General features: G+C 41.6%; 1 protein-coding gene across 7 annotated transcripts in view; it reads left to right on the top strand.

Annotated features, from left to right (window-relative positions):
- The window catches only part of LOC126335339 (protein Mpv17-like), a 288,508-nt gene that overhangs the window by 215,539 nt on the left and 51,728 nt on the right, over positions 1–21,241 (top strand). For 3 of the 7 annotated variants that reach the window (XM_049998513.1, XM_049998512.1, XM_049998509.1), the window contains one exon: positions 2,572–3,865. The exons of 3 other annotated variants lie outside the window; for them this stretch is intronic. The gene's annotated coding sequence lies outside the window, so the exon portion shown is untranslated. Of the gene's footprint in view, positions 1–2,571; positions 3,879–21,241 lie in introns of those variants that run through there. One more of the 7 variants, XM_049998507.1, reaches the window with a different exon arrangement.

Below are 21,241 nucleotides of genomic sequence, written 5' to 3'. Positions count from 1 at the left end.
AGCTGTGAGGACGGGGCGTGAGTCGTGCTTGGGTGGCTCAGTTGCCCGCAAAAGGCAATAGGTCTCGAGTTCGAGTCTCAGTCCGGCACACAGTTTTAATCTGCCAGGAAGTTTCATATCAGCGCACACTCTGCTGTAGAGTGATAATTTCATTCTAGATCAGTTTTCCTTTTGGTGTCTTCTACTGCCTCAGCAGATTGATCTTTGAGTGACTTAGGGATTTTACTTAGGACCAGAATTTTCTTTGATTCTGATAAGATCTTTCCTCTTTTACTAACATTTGATGAAGCTATATGTTTCTTGCAGGATGATTTTTTTAATATAAATATATGGACGCATGAATTTCTACAAACTTTTGCCTTTTGACATTTATGCATTCTTTTTGAACCCAGAGTGCAACAATTTCTGTTTTCTCAGCATTTTCCAAATTTTGTTATTACAGTATAGTGAATCTTTTTCTTCCTTAGCCTATTACGTGGCAAATACTTCTGGAGCTTAATTTACAATCATTTTAAGCTTTACACATAATTTGTCTACATCCATCATATTGTAACTACATCTACATCCATACTCCGCAAGCCACCTGATGAATGATTAAATCTGTTCATTGTCTAATGGTAAATAGGACGCTACATTACATTAATATTTGTTCCATAGAGCATGATTTTGACATTTTGTAATGATGTGGAACATGTCAGTTAGCGTAAGTTTTCTTTATACAGTAATTTTTTTTTACTACTTCATAACTAAAAATTCATCTATTGAGTAGAGGAAGTTGTCATTTAGAAATTCTTTTAATTTTTTAAATGCTGATTGGCTATCTGTAAGGCTATTAATACTGTTTGGCAAATGACCAAATATGTTTTTGGCAGCATAATTTGCCCCTTTCTGTGCCAAAGTCAGATTTAACCCAGAATAGTGAAGATCATCCTTTCCTGTAGTGCTGTAGCTATGCACTTTGCTGTTTTTTAAATTGGTTTGGGGTACTGATAAGGAATTTCATAAGTGGATCTGAGTATTGTGAAGGTACTGTGAATATCCCAAGTTCCTTAAATAAATATCTGCAAGGTGATGTTAGGTGCACTTCAGCTGCTATTCTGATTACTTGCTTTTGTGCAATCAAGACTTTTTCTCTTAATGATAAATTACCCCAAAATATGATGCCACACGAAAGCAGTGAATGCATATAGTCATAGTAGGCCAATTTACTGATATGTTTATCACCAAACTTTGCAAATAAGCCTGACAGCATAAGTAGCTGAACCTAACCATTTCAGCAGATCATGAGTGTGTTTCTTCCAATTCAGTTTCTCATCAATGCACACACCCAGAAATTTTGAATATTCTACCGTGGCAACAGACTTCTGTTCAAAGTCTAGCAATGGCTTAATGCCAGTTGCTGCACAGAACTGCATATACCATCTTTTCTAAAAATATAGTGAGAGTCCATTTGCAGAGAACCACTTGATAATTTTCTGAAAGACATTATTTTCAATTTTTTCAGCTAATTCTTGTTTGCTGGTTGTGATTACTAGACCTCAGATTTTACATAAAAACCTGTTTTGCTCCTCATTAAATAAAGGCAATAAAAACTGTACATGAATTACGCTGATTTATGATTGAAAACTCTAGTTTTATAGCACTTAAAAATACCTAATTTCAGTTTAGTACCTGACTGTACCTAAATTTTAAAAATCCAATTAAATACAGTTTTTTTATGACTAACTTTCTCTCTTGGTCTTTCCTGCTAAGAATTATGCAAATATTTTATCAAAAGTTGTAATTTTATAGTACCTAAAATACCTAATTTCATGTTAGAACCTGACTGTACCTCATTTTTAAAAATCCTAAAAATACCAAATTTCATGTTAGAGCCTGACAGTATCTAATTTTTAAAAATCCAGTCAAATAAAATTTGTATGACTAAAACTACATGTCTGGTCTTCCTGGCTACATAGAAAACAGTAATTGAATGATAACAGGTTTGTTTGCATGTGTAAATGCCAGTTGTGTGTCAGAAGATGGCAGCATATGCCAGGTTGTTCCAACCCTCCCTGCTCCGCAGAGCATTGTTGTTCACTGTGAACCGTCAAATGGGCTGGCAGGGCATGAAGGAGACTTGGGATCTGCCTATGGCGCCTAACCTGCCCTGTCGGAACAGTCTGTTTAAAACACCTGCAATGTCTTCATTCAGTCGGTCAGTGTGCTGCTTGGATGTGGTGAAATATTTCACAGCGACAGTATATTTGTAGAAAGTAAAGCATGCTGAGAGTAGCCAGCTCCAAATCATCTCTGATTCGTGAGTGGTCGCAAGAATTTCCTGATTTCTCTACAGACAGAAGAGTTATTCACTGCAACATGTGCAACAAAGATGTAAGTAAAATGTTAACCTTTTACTGCTACACCCACTCAGAGAACAGTGATGCCACTGCTTTTCCTGAGTTAACTTGGACCAGACACATGGGAATACAAAAATATTGTCTCTAAACCCTTGATGTAGGTTAATTTTGCTAATCAGATCTTGTACGTAAATTCTTCCACAAAGTATTTCTAATTTCTTTTTGTTTTTAGGTACATTCTGAGCAGAGGTTGCATTTAAGTCAGCATGTTGGAGGGATTAATCAGCAGGCAGATTTGAAGAATAAATTGAACTTGAAACAAATATTTGTAACTAAACCAAATGCAAAAAACAAAAACGAGTTTCATCTTGACCTGTGTCGAGCCATTGTTGCAGTAAACATACCATTCAATGCAGTTGAAAATAGCCAGTTAAAAGATTTTGTATAGAAACACTGTCAGCCCAGCAGTCCATCAGAATCCACATTGAGAACTATTTAGATACTTTATACAAAAATACATTGAGCAGGATAAGGGAAGGTATAGACGATTCATATGCATGGATTTCTGTCGACGAGACAACAGACAGACAAGATCAAAATGTGTCTAATTTGATTAGATCCTGACACTCATTCTGTACCTCATCTCAGCTGGAGCAAGGAGCTAAAAAAAGACTAAAACCAGGAAACAATTGCTCACTTTGTTAATAAAGTCCTCAAATTGCTTTTCCCCAACAGTCTATATGAAAATAAAGTACCTGTAATCTACACGAAGAAGCCACATACATGACAGCTGCTGTTACTCTGTTGAAAGTATTTTACTCAACCTCACTCCATAACACATGTCTTGCCCATGCCATGAATCTTGTAGCTGAGACAATATGTCTCTAATTTCCACATGTAAATAAGCTAGATTCAACCATCAAAAAGGTTTTTATTAAAGCACCTGCAAGAATCCAGTTAATTCAAGAGGAACTTCCCAATGTACCACTTCCACCAGAAACCATACTTACTAGCTGGGGAATATGGCCAGAGGCTGTGTATTATTGCAGCGGGCATTTGGAAGACATTAAGAACATTGTTCTTAAATTGTGGGAGGAGGCAGTGAGCATTATGTCAGCTAAGGATCTTCTAAAGGAACCAACAGTTTCCAATGACATTGCATACAAAAGTCTCATTATGCATTTTTGGTCCCTATTATTAAAGCTCGGACTGTTCAGGGAAACCAGTCTTCACACAACTGTGATTGATAGAAGAGGTGAAAGAAAAAATCAACTTGATCCCAGGTTCTATTGGTATAAAAGTTAGTGAGAAACTGCTCCAGTCGCATCTGTTGCCATGGAATGCTCATTCTCAGCATATAAGATGCTATTAACAGACAAGAGATGCAGTTTCTCAACGGAAAATCTGGAGAAAATGTTAGTTTTTTTTACTGTGACTGTAATTATTAACATGGAAAATAACATAATATGGATTTTTGTAAATCTGTTATCATTCTACACAATAAAATGTCAGATTTTGGTTACCTATTTTCTGATTTTATAACCTATTTTTGTAAGTGATAGAACCTATATTAGATACCTAATTTAAGATTTTTAGAACCTAAAAGTCTGAGGTCTAGTGATTACTATACTTGTATCATTAGCATAAAGAACTAGCTTTGCATCTTCATGAATATAAAGTAACAAGTCGTATATATTAAGAACAATAAGGGACCCCAAGACTGAATTCTGTGGGTCACCATTCTTGATACATTCCCAGTTAGAGGACTCTGCTGATTTTTAAAGACTGCCTGCACTGTTAATTTCAACCTTCTGCGTTCTTCCAGGTAATATGAACTAAATCATTTGTCCACTGTCCCACTCACACCACAATACTTAAGTTTATGTTGAAGAATTTAGTGAACCATGCAGTCAAAAGTCGTTGAGATATCACTGAATATCTCAGTGGGTCATGTTCAGTTATTCAGAGCATTTAATATTTGATCAGTCAAAGTATGCCTAGAATTTTCTGTTGAAAAGCCTTTCTGAGAACCAAATTGACATTTTGGTGGTACTTAATTTTTATAACTACGTGAAGCTACTCTTGAATACATTACTGTTTCAAGAATTTTGGACAAAGCATGGACCATGAACCATGGGCCTTGCCGTTGGTGAGGAGGCTTGCGCACCTCAATGATACAGATAGCCGTACCGTAGGTGCAACCACAATGGAGGGGTATCTGTCGAGAGGCCAGACAAACGTGTGGTTCCTGAAGAGGGGCAGCAGCCTTTTCAGTAGTTGCAGGGGCAACAGTCTGGATGATTGACTGATCTAGCCTTGTAACACTAACCATGATGGCCTTGCTGTTCTGGTACTGCAAACGGCTGAAAGCAAGGGGAAACTACAGCCGTAATTTTTCCCGAGGGCATGCAGCTTTACTGTATGATTAAATGATGATGGCGTCCTCTTGGGTAAAATATTCCGGAGGTGAAATAGTCCCCCATTCGGATCTCCGGGCAGGGACTACTCAAGAGGACGTCGTTATCAGGAGAAAGAAAACTGGTGTTCTACGGATCGGAGTGTGGAATGTCAGTTCCCTTAATGGGGCAGGTAGGTTAGAAAATTTAAAAAGTTGAATGGATAGGTTAAAGTTAGATATAGTGGGAATTAGTGAAGTTCGGTGGCAGGAGGGACAAGACTTTTGGTCAGATGAATACAGGGTTATAAATACAAAAACAAATAGGGGTTATGCAGGAGTAGGTTTAATAATGAATAAGAAAATAGGAGTGTGGGTAAGCTACTACAAACAGCATAGTGAACGCATTATTGTGGCCAAGATAGACACAAAGCCCACGCCTACTACAGTAGTGCAAGTTTATATCCCAACTAGCTCTGCAGATGATGAAGAAATTGATGAAATGTATGATGGGATAATAGAAATTATTCAGGTACTGAAGGGAGACGAAAATTTAATAGTCATAGGTGACTGGAATTCGTCAGTAGGAAAAGGGAGAGAAGGAAACATAGTAGGTGAATATGGATTGGGGCTAAGAAATGAAAGAGGAAGCTGCCTGGTAGAATTTTGCGTAGAGCATAACTTAATCATAGCTAACACTTGGTTCAAGAATCATGAAAGAAGGTTGTATACATGGAAGAACCCTGGAGATACTAAAAGGTATCAGATAGATTATATAATGGTAAGACAGAGATTTAGGAACCAGGTTTTAAATTGTAAGACATTTCCAGGGGCAGATGTGGACTCTGACCACAATCTATTGGTTATGACCTGTAGATTAAAACTGAAGAAACTGCAAAAAAGTGGGAATTTAAGGATATGGGACCTGGATAAACTGAAAGAACCAGAGGTTGTAGAGAGTTTCAGGGAGAGCATAAGGGAACAATTTACAAGAATGGGGGAGAGAAATACAGTAGACAAAGAATGGATAGCATTGAGGGATGAAATAGTGAAGGCAGCAGAGGATCAAATAGGTAAAAAGACGAGGGCTAGTAGAAATCCTTGGGTAACAGAAGAAATATTGAATTTAATTGATGAAAGGAGAAAATATAGCCAGCAAAGGACTTGGAAGAACAGCTGAACGGAATGGACATTGTCTTGAAAGGAGGGTATAAGATGAACATCAACAAAATGAAACCGAGGATAATGGAATGTAGTCGAATTAAGTCGGGTGATGCTGAGGGAATTAGATTAGGAAATGAGACACTTAAAGTAGTAAAGGAGTTTTGCTATTCGGGGAGCAAAATAACTGATGATGGTCGAAGTAGAGAGGATATAAAATGTAGACTGGCAATGGCAAGGAAAGCGTTTCTGAAGAAGAGAAATTTGTTAACATCGAGTATAAATTTAAATGTCAGGAATTCGTTTCTGAAAGTATTTGTGTGGAGTGTAGGCATGTGTGAAACATGGACAATAAATAGTTTGGACAAGAAGAGCATAGAAGCTTTTGAAAAGTGGTGCTACAGAAGAATGCTGAAGATTAGATGGTTAGATCAAATAACTAATGGGGAGGTATTGAATAGAATTGGGGAGAAGAGGAGCTTGAGGCACAACTTGACAAGAAGAAGGGATCGGTTGGTAGGTCGTGTTCTGAGACATCGAGGGATCACCAATTTAGTATTGGAGGGCAGCGTGGAGGGTAAAAGTCATAGAGGAAGACCAAGAGATGAATACACTAAGCAGATTCAGAAGGGTGTAGGCTGCAATAGTTACTGGGAGATGAAGAAGCTTGCACAGGATAGAATAGCATGGAGAGCTGAATCAAACCACTCTCAGGACTGAAGACCACAACAACAACAACAACAACAGTTAGAAGTGATACTGGGTGGTAGTTGCTATTATCAGACCTATCCCCTTTTTAATGCAATGGTTTAACAATAGTGTATTTCACTTATATACACTTATAGTGTATATACACTTATAGTGTATTTATACTTAACTTTCGTAGCTTCTTGTGGAAAGTTCATGAACTCAACAAGGTGCTTTTAACACTGGTACATCCATCTGCATCTAAATACAACATTGAAAAATACAGGATGGAATGTAACAAGCAAAATACAGGATGGAATGTAACAATATTATCAAAAGGAAAGTTGCCACTCTCCATATAGCGGAGATGCTGAGTCGCAGATAGGCACAACAAAAAGACTGTCACAAATAAAGTTTTCGGCCAGTAAGGCCTTTGTCAAAAATAGACAACAGACACACACCCACACACTCTCATGCAAATGCAACTCACACACACATGAGTGCAGTTTCAGGCAACTGAAGCCACACTGTGAGCAGTAGCACCAGTGAATGATGGGAGTGGCAACTGGGTGGGGGTAAGGAGGTGGCTAGGGGGGGAGGGGAAGGGGTAGTAGGGTATGGGTGGCGGACAGTGAAGTGCTGCTGGGGAGTGTGCAGGAGATGAAGTGGAGAGAGGGTAGGGCAGCTAAGTGCAGCCAGAAGGTTAGATGGAGGGCAGGGGAGTGGTGGAAAGGGAAGAGGTGGGTGAGAAAGAAGAGAAATAAAAAGACTGGGTGTGATGGTGGAATGAGGGCTGTGTAGTGCTGGAATGGGAACAGGGAAGGGGCAGGATTGGTGAGGACAATGACTAATGAAGGTTGAGGCCAGGAGGGTTACAGAACAAGGATATATTTCAGGGAGAGTTCCCACCTGCACTATTCAGAAAAGCTGGTGTTGGTGGGGAGCATCCATATGGCACAGGCTGTGAAGCAGCCATTAAAATGAAGGATATCATGTTTGGCGGCATGCTCAGCAACAGTGTGATTCACTTGTTTCTTGGCCGCAGTTTGTTGGTGGCCATTCATGTGGACAGACAGCTTGTTGGTTATCATGCCCACATAGAATGCAGCACAGTGGTTGCAGCTTAGCTTGTAGATCACATGACTGGTTTCACAGGTAGCTCTGCCTTTGATGGGATAGGTGATGTTTGTGACAGGACTGGAGTAGGTAGTGGTGGGAGGATGTGTGGGATAGGTCTTATGTGTGGGTCTATTACAGGGGTACGAGCCATGAGGTAAGGGGTTGGGAGCAGGAGTTGTGTAGGGATGGATGAATACATTGTGTAGGATCAATGGACGGTGGAACACCACTGAGGGAGGGGTGGGAAGGATAGTGGACAGGACATTTCTCATTTCACGGCATGATGAGAAGTAGTTGAAACCCTGGCGGAGAATGTAATTCAGTTGCTCCAGTCCTGCGTGGTACTGACTTTTGAGGAGAATGCTCCTCTCTGGCCAGACTGCGGGACTTTGGGGGGGGGGGGGGGGGGGGGAGGAGGAGATTGGAAAGATAAGTCACGGGAGATTTCCTTTTGTGCAAAGTTGGGAGGAGGCTTCAGTGAGTCCCTCATTATATATCAAGAGGGACAACTCATCACTGCATATTTGACCACCATGGGGGGGGGGGGGGGGGGAGGCTAGTCTTTGTTGCTTCTTGGTATGGATCTGGTGGCAGCTGTCAAAATGGAGGTGTTGCTGGTGGTTAGTAGGTTTGATATGGGTGGAGGTACTGATGTAGCCATCTTTGAGGTGGAAGTCAACATTTAAGAATTTGGCTTGTGGGGTTGAGTAGGACCAGGCAAAGCAAATGGCGGAAAAGTTATGGACATTCTGGAGGAATGGGGATAGGGTGTCCTCACCCTTAATCCAGACTACAAAGATGTCATCAGTGAATCTGAACCAGTTTAGGGGTTTGGGATTCTGGGTGTTCAGGAATGATTCCTCTAGATGGCCCATGAATAGGTAGGCATAGGATGGTGACATGCAGGTGCCCATAGCTGTACCCCAGATTTGTTTCTGGGTAATGCCTTCAAAGGAGAAGTAATTATGGATGAGGATATAGTTACTCATGGTGACCAGGAAGGAGTTTGTTGGTCTGGAATCCATTGGGCATTGGAAAAGGTAGTGTTAAATAGAAATAAGGCCATGGGTATTAGGGCTGTTAGCATAAAGGATGGTGGCATCAATAGTGACCAGCAGGACACTATGTCGTAAAGGGACAGGAACAATGGATATTTGATGGAGGAATGGTTGGTACAGTAGGTTCTCAGTAATAAGTTGAAGGTGTCGGTCTAGGAGAGCAGCGATTCTTTCAGTGGGAGCACAGTAACCAGCCACAATGGGGTGTCCTGGGTGGTTGGAAGATTGTAGAAGGCAGGAGTGCAGGGAGTGGTAGGTGTGAGCAGAGAGATGGACCTTGAGGAGAGGTTCTGGGATCAACCCAAGGATTTTGGGAGAGACTGGAGATTCTGCTGGGTTTCTAGAATGGGGTCACTGTGGCAAGCTTTGTAGGTGAATGTATCTGACAGCTGGTGGAGTTCTTCTGCCAGATAATCCTTGTAATTCAAAATGACAGCGGTGGAGTTTTTGTACCCAGGAAGGATTATAAGATCGGGGTCAGTTATTAGATGGTGGATTGAGGTTCTTTCTGCAGATGTAATGTTACTTTGCATGTCGAGGGATTTAGGGAATGTTGGTGAGGCAAGGTTCAAGGTTAAGAATTTCTGGAAAATTAACAGGGGGAGATTTAGAGGTATTTGGGTGGATCACAGTTGGATGGAGGTGTGAACTGAATTACACAGGTTTCAACATTGGTCTTTGGTTGGGTCTGATTGGTAGGGTTGGTGGCAAAAAAGGTTTTCCTCTGTAGGAACTGGGAGAAGGAGAGAAGGTCGCTAATGAGTCCTGCATGATTGAATTTGTGAGTGGGGCTAAAGGTGAGGACTTTGAAAAGGACTGATATTTCTGTACGGCTAAGGCTTCTGGAGGAATGGTTCATGGCTGTGTTTTGGGTCTGTTTAGGTTCTGGATTCTTTGTGGTGATGGGAGGGAGTTTTGGAGGTTGGGATAAATGTAGTAGGTCTGCGAGGTAAGGTTTGTCAGCTATGAGGGGACAAGGGGGAGATCTTGAGGTTGTTGTATGGGTGGTGGACAGTGGTACTCCAAGGTGGGAGTAGGAAGTGAACACAGTGGAGAGCTTTTTGAGGTGGTGGTGTGCATGTTGCTCTAGTTTCTGGAGGGAAAGAGTTTCAGTGCATGTTATGGGTTCCAGGGATTTGGGATTGCATAGCAGGAGAATTTTGCAGATGGAGAGAAGGTATTACAAGGTGGTGTGGTCTTGGTTGATTTGATTTTGCAGGACTGTGTTGGTGATGACTAAGGATTGGCTGAATCTGAACAGGTGGAGGTCATTGTGAAATGGCAGCTGAAGATGGGTAATTTGATGATAAGGCTATTTGTGGGGATTCCATTTTCCAAGCAGCAATGCAGGAGCAATATGTGGGACTGGGTTCTGGCTAGAGGTAAGGAAACTTTCAGCATCTCCGCTATATGATGAGTGGCAACTTACCTTTTCATAATACTGGATTTTCTATTGTTGATTTTTGCCTAACACAGTGCTGTTACTATTTTCTAATGCATCATTATAGTCAATGTCTGTCCCTCTTTCTCTTCTTTCCTGTGTTTCTCTTGTCGCCCTACAAACTGCACTGCATGCTCTACTTACATGCCACACTGTATCAACTGGTCCAGCCACACACTACAGACGGCTATAAGACCACACTGATTATTGGTGCAGCATCTTATGTCGCACATTACTCCCACCAATATATCATTAATCCAATACCTTAAAATTGATCACTCTCCCTTTGTCACTGCCCCGTATTTCCGCTTGTTATTTCCTGCACCTTTCTGGTGCCACATGACCTTGTATCTCATCCTACAAACCCCTCCCCAGCCCCACTTTTTCTCTGTTCTAACCCAGTTTGCACCCATTAATTTCACCTCATCCAGTCACATCTACTGCCCCCTTCTTCACACTTATCCACCCTCAGACCTGCTACCCACAGTAAAATATATATGTATTATTTTTCATTCTTTCCTTGGACTCTTTGTGACTTCACACCAATTTTTGTTAATTTTCACCTTTGACCCCCTCAGATTTCATCTTGTTTCCCCCTTTCACATCCATTTCATCCTTATTGTGATTTTTCACTCGTATTTGGGTGTATTTTTATGAAATTTTTTTGGACCTAATTCTACTTTATTTAATTTTTTGCATTTTTCCCACCACCATGGATCTTTGCTCCTTCCATTTACATCTCTGGCTGCCATCCTTCCTTTCACAATGACCTCCACCTGTTTGGATTCTGCCAATCCGTAGCCCACACCAACATAGTCCTGCAAAATCAAATCAAAGAAGCCTACACCACTTTGGAGTATCTTCTCTCCATCTACAAAATTCTCCTGCTATGCAATCCCAAATCCCTGGAACCCATAACATGCACTGAAACTCTTTTCCTCCAGTAACTAGAGCAACATGCACACCACCACCTCAAAAAGCTCTCCACTGTGTTCACTTCCTACTCCCACCTTGGAGTACCACTGTCCACCATCTCTACAACCACCTCCAAATCTCCCCAACATCCTCTTATAGCTGACAAACCTTGTCTTGCAGACCTACTACATTTACTCCAACCTCCAAAACTCCCTCCCACCACCACAAAGAATCCAGAACCTAAACAGACCTGAAACACAGCCATGAACCATTCCACCAGAAGCCTTAGCCCCACAGAAATATCAGTCCTTTCCAAAGTCCTCATCTTCAGCCCCACTCCCAAATTCAATCATGCATGACTCGTTAAAGGCCTTCTCTCCTTCTCCTGGTCGCTACAGAGGAAAAACGTTTTTGCCAGCAACCATACCAATCAGACCTAACCAAAGACCAATGTTGAACCCTACCTAACTCAGTTCACACCTCCACCCAAATGCCTCTAACTCACCCCCTGTTAATTTTATATCTCCGCATTTTACATTTTCCCACTTTTGTGTTAATTTTTGTTGGTCACAACAGAAGTACTATTTCTCATACAGTGCTTTGCCATCATTAATGATTGTATGTTACAACATTTCCCACATTTTAAGTTTTCTTTGACGTTACCGCGAACTTGATTTTCATACAGATTTCTGCAAAAAGTGCATCATACTTCTGCTCAAAGTCAGCCTTGAAAAAGAATGCAGACTATACTCAAAGTTATTAATCATGTAACATGGCATTAACACAATGAACAAGATTTTAATTGTAAGATTGTTAGGTCATGTCCACCTGTACTTTAGGTTTGCAGTGTTTGGAAGGGTGGGAAAATATGCTCAGCGAATGCTTTATTGATAATCACTGTCTGTTGAATTTGACATTAGTATCAAGCTTCCTTCGGCTCATTGCTTTGTATTGCAACAGTTTTAATTTAAGTTCACAGTCATTTATACAAAAATACACCATTTTTGTAGATGACCATCTCTATAGTGGGCTTTCACGAATTATCAACACTTCTGTGTGAAGTATGCTAATCCGTACTCGGCGTGCAGTCTTAAGGTGGTATGACTTGATGTTAGATGTAAACATTTCTCCTCAAGATGCTCCATAACATGACAACAGTTTCCACCCTCCTCCTCACCCAGGATGTTCTTTAACTGAGTGACCTCCTCGTTGGAAACAAACTGTAGATTTTATGCCTATTGTTCCCTGTTTACAAAGACTGCTAACTTTAGTGTTTTGACCAATATTGTGTTACATGTTTTATTTATCATAATTTTGTAATGATTATCATTTAAGTCTCATAATAGAACACAAGTATCTTTTTAATGTGGTTTCATTAAAGACCTTTGCATCCATGTTTTATTTTCACCATTAGACATGATCAGGACAAAGAGAGAAGAACATGTGCACATTTGTGTGTGTTGGCACTAAGCCACTGCCCTCATGATAGTCACAAAGGCAGTGGCTGAGTGCTGACACACACAAATTTGCCTGCACTTTTCTCACTTCATTCTGATCGTGTCCAATAATGTAAATGAAACATAAAAGCAAAAGTCTTTTGTGAAACCTCATTAAAAAGATAGTTGTGTACTGATGTGAGACTTATTGTTGATAATCATTAAAAAATTATGGTAAATGAAACTTGCAACACAGTATTGGTTAAAGCACTTAAGATGGCAGCCTATGTAAACAAAGAACAATAGATGCGAAATCTACAGCTTGTTGTGTTTCCTATCCTTCCCTATATTTACACTTTCTTGAATTTTACATTTTTTAGGTCATTCTGCTCAGAAATGTTTGAAGGGATTGTTACTGTATATCTAAATTTACAGCCATACTCTGCAAACCACTGTCAAGTGCATGGAAGAGGTCTCCTGTTGTACCAGTTATCAGGGATGCTTCCTGTTCCTTTTGCATAGTGAGAATGGGAAGAATGACTGATTAAATGCATCTATATCTGCTGTAGTTAATGTAATCTTGTCCTTGCAATGCCTACAGGAGTGGTCTGTGGGGGGGGGGGGTTTAGTATATTCCTAGATTCACTGTTTGAAGCAGGTTCTTGGAACTTGGCATAAGTAGGCTTCTTGGAATAATTTGTCTATCTTCAAATGTCCACCAGTTGAGTTTTTTCAGTATCTCTGTGGAACTCTGAACTCTTCGGAGGGTCAAACAAACCTGTGACCCCTCATGCAGCTCTTCTTTGTATGTATTCAATATTCTTAGTTAGTCCTATTTAGTATCTGCTCAACACTCTTGAGCAACATTCTAGGATGGGTAGCATGAGTGATTTGTAAGCAGTTTCCTTTGTAGACTGATTGCATTTCCTAGTATACTATCAATAAACCAAAGCAGGCCACTTGCTTTACCTATGACCGAAATACGTGATCATTCCATTTCATATCCATATCAAATAGTCCACCCAAGTATTTGTTTGAGTTGAAAGATTACATTTGTGGTTCATTAATATTATAATCATAGGATACTATGTTTGATCAACAGTTATAAAGAAGATAGACAGCTAGGCACTGTAAAGATGACATGCTGAGTTGCAGAAAGACACAATGAAAAGACTGATGCTCACTGAACTTTCAGCCAAAGCCTTCATCATTAAAGAAAGGAAAATACTCATACACAATCAAGCACACCTCATGCCATAGCAGTTGAAGTGTTCATGTGTGCATGAGGTGTGTCTGCTTGTGTCCAGCTCCAGCTGTCACCTGTGTTACATCTCCAGATCAGCAAGTTACATATTTATCTTTTCTTGTGTTTTCTTACAGGGTGACAATTATTGAGTTATACAAAATAAAAGCATCGTAACTTTGGAATGATTTGTGTTAGGACATTCAAACTGCATGGTTGGCCATGGAGTGTGATGGGAATTGGTATACTCATGTGCATGTGCCTTGCTGTTGTTAGCCATTTACATTGGATGGGTTTGTCAATAAGCAAAACTGGTGCATTTGGAACCTGAGAATACACATTTAGTGATCGAGAAGTCTCTTTAACCTCAACCAGTGACTGTGTGGTGCAATGTTCAGTCATGGAATAATTGGTGCAATATCCCTTGATGGCATGGTGTCTACCAAATGGCACGTGAAGGTCTTGGAAGATGATTTCATCCCCATTATCCAAAGTTACCCGGATTCTGATAAGATGTGCATACAAGACAGAGCTTGACGCCATTGAAGCAGGAGAGTGTTTGATGTCCTGGAGGAGCACTTTGGGGACCACATTCTGGCTCTGGGGTACCCAGAGGATACTGGAATGGGCCTTGATTGGCCACCATATTCTCTGGATCTGAACACATGTGACTCCTTTTTGTGGGGCTATGTTAAAGACAAGGTGCACAGCAATAACCCCAAAACCATTTCTGGACTGAAAACACCCATTCAGGAGGTCATTGAGAGCATCGATGGTCTCACACTTCAGCTAGTCATGCAGAATTTTGCTATTAGTCTTTGTCACATTGTCACCAAGGATGACAGGCCTAACAAAAATGTCATAACCTAAATCCGAATACCTGTGGTGATGTTTACATGTTAAATAAAGCATGTACATGCAGTAGTTTGTAACTAATTTATGTTGTTTTCATATAGTTGCAAATTGTCACCCTGTAATACTACATTCCTGGAAATTGAAATAAGAACACCGTGAATCCATTGTCCCAGGAAGAGGAAACTTTATTGACACATTCCTGGGGTCAGATACATAACATAATTACACTGACAGAACCACAGGCACATAGACACAGGCAATAGAGCATGCACAATGTCGGCACTAGTACAGTGTATATCCACCTTTCGCAGCAATGCAGGCTGCTATTCTCCAATGGAGACGATCGTAGAGATGCTGGATGTAGTCCTGTGGAACGGCTTGCCATGCCATTTCCACCTGGCGCCTCAGTTGGACCAGCGTTTGTGCTGGACGTGCAGACAGCGTGAGACGACGCTTCATCCAGTCCCAAACATGCTCAATGGGGGACAGATCCGGAGATCTTGTTGGCCAGGGTAGTTGACTTATACCTTCTAGAGCACGTTGGGTGGCACGGGATACATGCGGATGTGCACTGTCCTGTTGGAACAGCAAGTTCCCTTGCCGGTCTAGGAATGGTAGAACGATGGGTTTGATGACGGTTTGGATGTACCGTGCATTATTCAGTGTCCCCTCGACGATCACCAGAGGTGTACGGCCAGTGTAGGAGATCGCTCCCCACACCATGATGCCGGGTGTTGGCCCTGTGTGCCTCGGTCGTATGCAGTCCTGATTGTGGCGCTCACCTGCACGGCGCCAAACACGCATACGACCATCATTGGCACCAAGGCAGAAGCGACTCTCATCGCTGAAGACGACATGTCTCCATTCGTCCCTCCATTCACGTCTGTCGCGACACCACTGGAGGCGGGCTGCACGATGTTGGGGCGTGAGCGGAAGACGGCCTAACGGTGTGCGGGACCGTAGCCCAGCTTCATGGAGACGGTTGCGAATGGTCCTCGCCGATACCCCAGGAACAACAGTGTCCCTAATTTGCTGGGAAGTGGCGGTGCGGTCCCCTACGGCACTGCGTAGGATCCTACGGTCTTGGCGTGCATCCGTGCGTCACTGCGGTCCGGTCCCAGGTCGACGGGCACTTGCACCTTCCGCCGACCACTGGCGACAACATCGACGTACTGTGGAGACCTCACGCCCCACATGTTGAGCAATTCGGCGGTACATCCACCCGGCCTCCCGCATGCCCACTAAACGCCCTTGCTCAAAGTCCGTCAACTGCACATACGGTTCACATCCACACTGTCGCGGCATGCTACCAGTGTTAAAGACTGCGATGGAGCTTCGTATGCCACGGCAAACTGGCTGACACTGACGGCGGCGGTGCACAAATGCTGCGCAGCTAGCGCCATTCGACGGCCAACACCGCGGTTCCTGGTGTGTCCGCTGTGCCGTGCGTGTGATCATTGCTTGTACAGCCCTCTCGCAGTGTCCGGAGCAAGTATGGTGGGCCTGACACACCGGTGTCAATGTGTTCTTTTTTCCATTTCCAGGAGTGTATATATTGCTTAAATTTCATGCAGTTTTTTGTATCTAAGAATTTTAATCTCATGTTTTATAAATGAAATTCAGGCAGTCAGTAGCTCAGTTGTTGATTCTTCTGAAGAACAAGCCACAATGTTCATTATGATGCCAGCGTCCATTGGTGACACGTCAAGAAGGTAACAAGTTACATATCTGGGTACCTCTCATCTTTTATAGTTTACTTCTTCAGTTATTCTTGCTAGGATGAGTAGGATGTGCATGTGCATGAGTAGGACATGCATGTGCCATGTGCAGACACAAGAAGAGCTGGCAACAGTTTGTGAATTGTTGACTGTGGTTTCGGCTATAGTCAGCGATTTTCAGGCTGCTGCTTCAGAGCATTGGTGGAAACTCTGGTGCATCACATGGGACATCTCAGGTGTTCCATATTTCATCAATGGGCTCTGCTGCTGAGCCACCTCCTAGTGTACCCAATGTGATGATATGCACTCCGTACAGGATGAGCACAGGATCTAATGTGTTTGCATTGCTCGAGGTGGAGGGACAGTGTGGAGGCTTGACATCTGGCCTTGCCTATTTACTCTGTGAGTGAACAGCTGGCCATTCCTTCAGCAGGGTTTGAGTAGGCACACATGGGCAGGGGCTTGCTAGTTATTGGAGTACCAATGTTAGGAATATTATGGAGATAGCACTCAGGGCTGGAAAGAAAGCCAGTGTGTACTTGGTATGTCTGCTGGGGGCCTCATCTGAGATGTGGAGGTGACCTTGCCTGTATCTGTCAAGGAGTATGGAGGGTGCAGTCAACTACAAGTTTTGGCCCACATTGGCAACAGTGACACTTGTCACATTGGTTCTGAGCCCATCCTCAGTTCATACAGGCAGCTGACAGAGGTGTTAAAGGCTGCTGGTCCCATGTACAGTGTACAAGCAGGGCTTGCAATTGGCAGCATTGTTCCCAGAGTTCATGAGGGCCTCTGATTTGGAGTCAAGTGGAGTATGTCAGCCAAAGGTTTTGTCGACTCTGTTATAGTCTGGGCTACAGATTTTTAGACCTGTGTTATCAGGTTGGGAACTGTGGAACTCTCTAGATAGGTCCGGTGTTAACTACACAAAGGATAGCAGAGTACTTGTGGAGTGCATGTGTCTTTCTTTTGCTGTTTTTCAATCCGAACTAACTGAGACTGAACCTTGTTCGGAGATTACAGATTTGTTCGGACCAGCCAGAATTACAATGATGAGTTTCTAGAATGAATTATACCAAGCAGATAAGTAGGTACACCATGGTAACAAATGAGAACAAGTGTGGGAACAATGGCACACTCTCACTCCCTGTCCTTGTTGCTGTGCATTGTTGAGACCTATGCAGTGTCTCAGGTCAGTGCTCTGCCAATTGGCTCACAAAGTGCTTGGTTATGTTAGTTATCGATCACTGGCATGCGTAACAGTTGTATTGTATTCATTCAGGTGTAGTGGTGTACGTATTTTCATCATGAGTAAACAGAAACGTACAGTGTTAACTCTCAAAGAAAAACTGAATGCTTTGAATTGACAATGGTGAGAATGTATCTAAACTGGTGATGGAACTGGGTGTTGTTAAAGCAACCATTTGCAACTAGACGAAGAACCAAGTGAAGCTTGAACAGTCCTGCACAACGTACTTGGGAAAAAACACTCAAAATTCAGCAGACTTTGAAACATTTCCAGTACAATGAAGTGGATGAAGGTTTTTTTACCTTTGGTTTACACAGGAACGAGAAAGGGGAACTCCCTTGAGTGGAGTACTGGTTCAGGAGAAGGCTGTTTACCTGAACAAGTTAATGAATGGTGATGAGTTCCTTCGTGTGAATATGGGTTGGTTGGACAGATTCAAAAAACGTCATGGAATCTGTCAGCTAACAATTACTGGAGAGAAGCTTTCTTCTGACTGTGATGCAGTGAAGGAGTACTTGGGTGAGTTTGAAAAAATAAGAGTTATTGTTGTTGTTGTTGTTGTGGTCTTCAGTCGTGAGACTGGTTTGATGCAGCTCTCCATGCTTCTCTATCCTGTGCAAGCTTCTTCATTTCCCAGTACTTACTGCAAGCTACACCCTTCTGAATTTGCTTAGTGTATTCATCTCTTGGCCTCCCTCTTTGACTTTTACCCTCCATGCTGCTCTCCAGTGTTAAATTTATGATCCCTTGATGCTTCAGAACATGTCCTACCAACCGGTCCCTTCTTCTTGTCAAGTTGTGCCACAATCTCCTCTTCTCCCCAATTCTATTCAATACCATTAGTTATGTGATCCACCCATTTAATCTTCAGCATTGTTCTGTAGCACCACATTTTGAAAGCTTCTATTCTCATCTTGTCTAAACTATTTACTGTCCAAATTTCACTTCCATACATGGATACACTCCATACAAATACTTTCACAAACTTCTTCCTGACACTTAAATCTCTACTTGATGTTAAGAAATTTCTCTTCTTCAGAAACGCTTTCCTTGCCATTGCCAGTCTACAGTTTATATCCTCTCTACTTTGACAAGTTATTTTGCTCCCCAAATAGCAAAACTCTTTTACTACTTTAAGTGTCTTATTTCCTAATCTAATCCCCTCGGCATCATCTGATTTAATTCAACTACATTCCATTATCCTCATTTTGCTTTTGTTGATGTTCATCTTACATCCTTCTTTCAAGACACTGTCCATTCCGATCAACTGCTCTTCCAGGTCCTTTTCTGTCTCTGACAGAATTACAATGTCATCGGCAAACCTCAAAGTTCTCATATTTTCTCCATGGATTTTAATTCCTATTCATAATTTTTCTTTTGTTTCCTTTACTGCTTGCTCAATATACAGATTGAATAACATCGGGGATAGGCTACAACCCTGTCTCACTCCCTTCCCAACCACTGCTTCCCTTTCATGCCCATTGACTCTTATAATTGCCATTTGGTTTCTGTACAAATTGTAAATAGCCTTTTGCTCCCTCTATTTAATCCCTGCCACATTCAGAATTTGAAAGAGAATATTCCAGTTAACATTATCAAAAGCTTTCTCTAAGTCTACAAATGCTAGAAATGTGTGTTTGCCTTTCCTTAATCTTTCTTCTTAGATAAGTCGTAAGGTCAGTATTGTTTCACATGTTCCAATATTTCTACAGAATACAAACTGCTCTTCCACGAGGTCGGCTACTACCAGTTTCTGCATTCGTCTGTAAAGAATTCGTGTTAGTATTTTGCTGTTGTGACTTATTAAACTGATAGTTTGGTAATTTTCACATCTGTCAACAACAGCTTTCTGTGGGATTTGAATTATTATATTCTTCTTGAAGTCTGAGGGTATTTTGCATGCCTCATACATCTTGATCACCAGATGGTAGAGTTTTGTCAGGACAGGCTCTCCCAAGGCCGCCAGTAGTTCTAATGAAATGTTGTCTACTCCCGGGTCCTTGTTTCGACTCAGGTCTGTCAGTGCTCTGTCAAACTCTTCACGCAGTATCGTATCTCCCATTTCATCTTCATCTACATCCTCTTCCATTTTCATAATATTGTCCTCAAGTACATCGCCCTTGTATGGACACTCTATATACTCCTTCTACCTTTCTGCTTTCCCTTCTTTGCTTAGAACTGGGTTTCCATATAAGCTCTTGATATTGATACAAGTGGTTCTCTTATCTCCAAAGGTCTCTTTAATTTTCCTGTAGGCAGTATCAATCTTACCCCTAGTGAGATATGCCTCTACATCCTTATATTTGTCCTCTAGCCATCCCTGCTTAGCCATTTTGCACTTCCTGTCAATCTCATGTTTGAGACGTTTGTATTCCTTTTTTCCTGCTTCATTTACTGCATTTTTATATTTTCTCCTTTCATCAATTAAATTTCATATTTCTTCTGTTACCCAAGGATTTCTACTAGCCCTCGTCTTTTTACCTACTTGATCCTCTGCTGCCTTCACTACTTCATCCCTCAGAGCTATCCATTCTTCTTCTACTGTTTTTCTTTCCCCCATTCCTGTCAATTGTTCCCTTATGCTCTCCCTGAAATTCTGTACAACCTTTGGTTTAGTCAGTTTATCCAGGTCCCATCTCCTAAAATTCCCGCGTTTTTGCAGTGTTAGTGTACAGTTCATAGCCAATAGATTGTGGTCAGAGTCCACCTCTGCCCCTGGAAATGTCTTACAATTCAAAACCTTGTTCCTAAATCTCTGTCTTACCATTATATAATCTATCTGAAACCTTCTAGTATCTCCTGGATTCTTTCATGTATGCAACCTTCTTTTATGATTCTTGAACCAAGTGTTAGCTATGATTAAGTTATGCTCTGTGCAAAATTCTACCAGGCAGCTTCCTCTTTCATTCCTTAATCCCATTCCATATTCACCTACTATGTTTCATTCTCTTCCTTTTCCTACTCTCGAATTACAGTCACCCATGACTATTAAATTTTCGTCTCCCTTCAGTACCTGAATAATTTGTTTTATGTCATCATACATTTCATCAATTTCTTCATCATCTGCAGAGCTAGCTTGCATATCAACTTGTACTACTGTAGTTGGCTTGGGCTTCATGTCTATCTTAGCCACAATAATGCATTCACTATGCTGTTTGTAGTAGCTTACCCGCACTCCTATTTTTTTTATTCATTATTAAACCTGCTCCTGGATTACCCCTATTTGATTTTGTATTTATAACCGTGTATTCACCTGACCAAAAGTCTTGTTCCTCCTGCCACCGAACTTCACAAATTCCCACTATATCTAACTTTAACCTATCCATTTCCCTTTTTAAATTTTCTTATCTCCCTGCCCGATTAAGGAATCTGACATTCCACACTGATCTGTAGAATGCCAGTTTTCTTTCTCCTGATAACGACATCCTCTTGAGCAGTCCCTGCCCGGAGATCCGAATGGGGGACTATTTTACCTCCGGAATATTTTACCCAAGAGGACGCCATCATTTAATCATACAGTAAAGCTGCATGCCCTCGGGAAAAATTACGGCCGTAGTTTCCCCTTGCTTTCAGCCGTTTGCAGTACCAGCACAGCAAGGCCATTTTGGTTATTGTTACAAGGCAA

The sequence above is a fragment of the Schistocerca gregaria genome, chromosome 2, assembly GCF_023897955.1.
Source record: "Schistocerca gregaria isolate iqSchGreg1 chromosome 2, iqSchGreg1.2, whole genome shotgun sequence".
NCBI classification, from domain to species: Eukaryota; Metazoa; Arthropoda; class Insecta; order Orthoptera; family Acrididae; genus Schistocerca; species Schistocerca gregaria.
This window is presented reverse-complemented; position numbering and strand designations above follow the sequence as displayed.